Raw genomic sequence first — 6,243 nt, 5'->3', positions numbered from 1 at the left:
CCTCCCCCTCCCCGGTAAAGTCTATTCAGGGGTGATGGAGAGGAGGGTGCATCGGGAAGTATAATCTCGGATTCAGGAGGAGCAGTGTGGTTTTTCGTCCCGACCGTAGAACAGAGGACCAGCTCTACACCCTCAGCAGGGTCCTCGAGGGTGCGTAGGAGGCTACATCTGTTTACTAGATTTGGAGAAGGCGTTTGACCGTGTGCCTCGGGGAGTCCTGTGGGGGGATGCTCCGGGATTACGGGGTACCAAGCCCTTTGGTAAGGGCTGTTCGGTCTCTGTACATCCTGTGTCAGAGTTCGTTCCGCAGTTTGCCGGCTGTAAGTCGAATTCATTCCCAGTGAGGGTTGGACTCCGCCAAGGCTGCCCTTTGTCAACTATTCTGTTTATAACTTTTATGGACAGAATTTGTAGGTGCAGCCGAAGCGTTGAGGTGGTCCGGTTTGGTGACCTGCATCTCTGCTTTTTGCAGATGATGTGGTACTGTTGGCTTCATCAAGCCCTGACCTCCAACACTCACTGGAGCGGTTCGTAGCTGAGTGTGAAGCGGTTGGGATGAAGATCAGAACCTCCAAATCCGAGACCAGGGTCCTCAGTCGGAAAAGGGTGGTGTGCCCTCTCCGGATCGGGGATGAGATCTTGCCCCAAGTGGAGGAGTTCAAGTATCTTGGGGTGGTTGGTTTTAATAGTTTAAAAAAACTCATTGTGAATGGATTCAATATCTATTAGAACCCTACTATACTACCAAAGTCAGTTCACACACAAATTTGGAATGTTATTTAAAAAAAAAAAAAAAAAAAAAAAAAACCTGAATGGGTTACATTCAATATTTTAAGTGCTGCAGCACCTCAAAATTTGATCTGCGGTGGCCATTTTTAAGAATTATACGATAAAATCGATCTGATCAATGGAACAGCTGATCTTGTGCAGGCAGCATTGAAGGTACTTTATTGTCGTTAACTATTTAATCAACTTATTGTTATTACAACAAATGTAGCGGAACATGACAAGAGTAAAATCTTTTTCCTTTGCTTATAATAAACTTCTAATACTCTGATTAGTATATTTTCTTAATACAATCGTGTTGCCTGTTGCCCCAGATTTTTGACTTAAAGCGCCTTGTGTTGTGCGTGACCAGTTTGCGCGCACACAAGAGCTTGTCTCAATGCAAAACCTTCCCGACTGTTAAATTAGAAATGTGTGTGCTTGTTTACAAGCCAATTAACTTATTGAGCCATTTCGCCTGATGGCAAAATGAAAAAAATAAAACGGCAATGTCATTACGTTGCGTTGTAGTTATTCTAGTGCATGTGTGAGTGGTCTTTAATTTCGAATAGCACAAGTCTTACATCCCACCATTATCATGTAGACATTTGGGCTCATTGCTATGAAGAGATTTTGTCACCTTTTAGGCTGTATGTGTTATATGATGTAGGTGTGTGTGGTCCTCATTCAGGATTTTCAACCACCAGCAGATGTTGAGATGACCACCGTGATGGTTGTTATTTTTATCGTGTGAGTATGTGTATGTGTTTGAATGAGTGAGTGACCAGACAACTACAAAGAGGTAGGTAGTGGGGTTATTGTTACTGGAAGTCTTGCAAGACAAAACAACATGTTAAAGACCACCACTAATCGTCTGCAGACCATTTGGCACCACAGTCAATTATATTTCTTCCCAAGTTTAACTATGAAAGAATAAATAGCAAAAGTACTTTAAGACTTTAAGGAAAGGAAGTTGGATACGGCTTTCTATTCAAAAGAGAAAAAATATTGCAGTAATGTCTGATTAATTTGACAGAATTACAATATTCTTTGCTATGGTCTTTTCAGGTGCAGTTAAGACACTGTCATACATTATTTTACAGTATTTCATTAAGTGGTCAAGGGTGTTTATGTACTGAACCTCAGAATGATTTATCTAAGGTATTTCTGAGGATGTTTTGCTCAATAATGGTTGGGAAACAGTGAATTGAGGAGAGGTCAGTCACTGTTTGATGAAATATGGCAGAGATAAGAGAAAGCAGTTCCTACTAAAACAGAATCAGATTGTACTGATTATGAGAGGACTTTTATCCATACATAAATGAATCAATATGAATATGAAACATATGAATGGATATCAAAGTGCCATCTGATAGGACCATTCAATGCAGAGTGGTTGAATGACTATACAGAACCTGAGCACCATTAGGGAGCCAGTGTTCTTTTTCCCAGAATTCTTAAACACTTTGCAGGACTCAACCATCTGTGATGATGACTCAGGTTTTCCCAAACATGATTGAAGGCCAGCATAGCTTTGGCAGCCAACTAAATATTTGTCACTTTGAGTCTACAATATAAACGTGTTTCTCTGTATGAAAGAACAAAAAAGCCATAGCTGAACAATATCATGTCCATTAAGCCATAAAGTAGAAAAAGTAACAGAGGCCAGGAAAAGTATTAGTGACAGTCTTTTGCTGAGAGAATGAAGTTTTGGGAAGCGTAGGCGTTTGGGAGGACATGGTGTCCTCGACCAAAAATGAAATTAAGTGTGAAAAAACTGTCTGTACTGCTATTCCTGCACTATGTTTCTGCTTTATAGTCAACATTAATCATCCATTTTTAAAAGTCAACTCTATGCAGAACTACACAGTGACCATAATAGTGTTTTTGTTTTCCAGGAAACTCGTTTTAACAACATCATTATTGAAGTGCTTTTTGTTTATGTAGTTAAAAATAGTGGGTTTTGTCCATTAAGGTTTTGTTCATACAGTATATGTGACGTTTTTCCTCATTCCATTTAATTTTATTACTTGTAATTATTCTTAATTACACATTATTTTCAACATCGCTGTTGCAGTTTTTAAACAACACATATTTTGCCGACTGCAAAGCGCACTGGATTATAAGGTGCACCATCAATAAACCAGTTAACATTTAATCATAAGGCGCACCTGATAATAAGGTGTATATAAGGCTTTATCTTTGTTTGTGCAGTGGTGGAATGTACAATTTTGTGTATCTGTACTTTACTTGAGTACAAATACGTATGAAGTGGTACTTTTTACTTCACTGCATTTTACAGCAAGTATCTGTACTTTTTACTCCACTTTTTAAATTGTCGCCTGCGCTAAATGTTACTTTTGTTTGTATGTTTCTTTCCTCATTGTGAATTAATAGTTTTCATGCCTCCGGTGCATCGATAAGCACCGCGCAACTACTTTGAGCACAAGAGACAGCAACACGAGTACAAGCAAGATTGGGCAGGTGAACAAGATATTAAAAAATAAAGAAAAAGAAAAATAAGCACGGTGTGCCTTCAGATGTTGCCACCCACTCTTGTACGGCAGGTTGGGTTATGTACCTGACAGTTGCTTGCAATCTGCCATTAAGACAAATGTTGGCATTTTTGAGCATCTGTTTCCAGTGCAGTCAATTTCATTGCTTGTTAAATAAATCTGAGCAGTCAATGAATTTTTTGGTTCTTTCTTTAAAATATTTACTCAGATCTCTGCATGTAGCAATATGTTTTAAAATATTTATATAATACAGCATAGTGTAGAAAGTATATAGGCGGAAAACACTCAGGTGACTTGAAGTTCTGCTCGGAGACCCCCAATTAAGCCAACTTTCAAAATAGTCCGATATGCACGTGTGATACATCATTGGAAAACGCAAAATCTCAATTTTCTGGGGGAAGAAAAATTTTGAACAGGAGAGCATTTAAAAAAAAATTAAACAGCAAAATCCTATATGGAGTTGAGAGCATGCGAGAGCAGAATTACAGACACCATGACTGTAACGAGATATTATCGCATACTTACCGTTTCGATTAAAAAAACTCCCGATAGCATAGTGTCAAGACACAGCTGTGAATGGCCACAGCTGGATTTTTTGGGGATTTTATGGGTTAAACATGGTCATATAACAAGGGTCTTGATGCAGAAATCGCAGACATCAAGGAGTGGTCGAGATTTTCTTTTTCATATATTTACCTTTTTAAACTTTTTTTTTTTTTTCAATTTTTCTTGGTTATTTGATTGATTATTTATAATCTAACATATCGGAAAAAATGTGACTGAAACAAACAAACAAAAACCAAGCAATAGTTAGTAGGTAAATATTCGTGACTTTTTTACAGACGCCATTTTTTTCATTGTGACGTAATTCTTTAAAAAGTTTAAAATATGCGATAGAATAATTTTTTAAAGTCGTTAAAAAATAAATAAATAAATAAATAAATAAAATATTAGACATCAATTAATGATTCTAAGCTAAAAACGACAGACATTTTGAAAAATAAACATAATTAATTACCTTTGTTTTATGGCTGGGTTGAAACAAAAGCGGTTGTGCGACGTCTGTAAATGGGGGTTTTCAGGGTAAATTGAAAATTAATTAAAAATAGTTCGGGGGCTTCATGCGCCATGAATCTGCTGTGGCAGCATATAGACATATTGTTCTGTCAAACACAATAGTTCTTTTGGCTTTAAAATACAGCAGTTTCTTTAAAAGAGGAGTGCAAGAGCAGAAACTGCTTTTTCAGTCTTGTCTGTGTTTTCCCCATAACATACAGGTACATATGGCAGAAAACACTCAGGCAACTTGAAGTTGCGCTCTGAGACCCCCGATTTGGACAAATTTCAAAATTGTCCTATATGCATGTGTGATACCGTCATGTCATTTCCTGTTTTATTTTGAGGGCTTCACCTTCCTCGTGTCTGTGTATTTGCCCTTCCTCTTCCAACCTAATCGCCTATTCTTTCCAACTGTTCCCTATTACCTCTTGTGTATATATTGCCTGAGTCTCCCTTGTCTTATGCCAATTTGTTTGTACAATCCATGTTGATCACGTCAGCTTTGTTTTGTACCATTCACAGTTGTCTTGGCATTATCCTCCATTTGAAGTGCTTTGTGTCTGAATTTTTTATCTTAGTTGTCTCGGCTTTTTACTCCATTTGGAGCGTTGTATGTTTGAACTCTTCCTTATCCTCGCCGGTGGAAGAATTTCTGCCTTTGAATAAGTTTGTTGCCTAAAACTCAGCAGCTGAGTCCACCTCGTCAACTCGGCCTGATTGATACATCATTTGAAAGCTTAAAATCTCAATTTTCTGGGGAAAGAAAAATTTTGAACAGGAGGGTATTTAAAAAAAAAAAAAAAAAAAAAAAACTAAACCCTAACTCGAAGTGCGAGCATGATTTTAACTGCATATTACCGCGTACTTACCTTATTTCGATCCAAAAACTGTGTCGCATGCATCACTGAGTGTCAAGACACAGGTGTGAATGGCCACAGCTGGACTTTTGGGGGATTTTATGGATGAAACACGGTAATATAACAAGGGTCGCGATGCAAAAATCGCAGACATCAAGGAGAGGTCGAGATTTTCTTTTTCAAATATTTACCCTTTTTTACTTTTTTCCCTCCAATTTTCTGTTTGGATCGATTATTTATCATCTAAAATATCTGGGAAAATGCAGTAGCAAAACAATAAATAAATACAATTAAGCAATAGTAATGAGGTAGCTTTTCGTCACCTATTTACAGACACTATTTTTTTCATTGTGACCATATGTTGTGACGTAATTTGTTTAAAAGTTTAAAATATGCGAGTGAATAATTCTTTAAAGTCTTTTTTTTTTTTAAACTAATTATTAGACATCAATCAATGATTATATGCTAAAAACTATAAGACATCAATTAATGATTATATGCTAAAAATAAGATATTTCGAATAATAAATATAATTACTTTCTTTTTATGGCTGGGTTGAAACAAAAGCGGTTGCGCGTTGTCTGTAAACGGTGGTCTCCAGGGTAAAAGGGACAAATTAAAAATAGTTCGGGGGCTACAGCATTACATTTTTACATCGGGAGAAAAGACTTTTACTTTTTACTTGTAAAGTAAAATTTAAAGCAAGTACTTTTGTACTTTTATTTGAATAATTTTTTCTTAGATACTTGTACTTTTATTTAAGTCATTTTTTGCACCTATATCTGTACTTTTACTTAATTAAAAAAAAAAAAGAAAAAAAAAAGTGTGTACTTCATCCACCACTGGTTTTGTGGCAATCACGTCATAGTACATACGAGTGATCTAGTTAATATTATTAGCAAAAACAGTACACTAAATATTTTATTTATAGCTCTCAGCGGAGCCTTGCTCTGATTAACTCGTTCAATTTTGAAAATGAAGCCTTCTACTGCGCAGTTGCCATTGAAATGTTTTTAAACGTGATCACTACTCCATCTAGAGGTGCC

This window comes from Corythoichthys intestinalis, chromosome 19 (genome assembly GCF_030265065.1).
Source record: "Corythoichthys intestinalis isolate RoL2023-P3 chromosome 19, ASM3026506v1, whole genome shotgun sequence".
In the NCBI taxonomy this organism is placed as follows: Eukaryota; Metazoa; Chordata; class Actinopteri; order Syngnathiformes; family Syngnathidae; genus Corythoichthys; species Corythoichthys intestinalis.
This window is presented reverse-complemented; position numbering follows the sequence as displayed.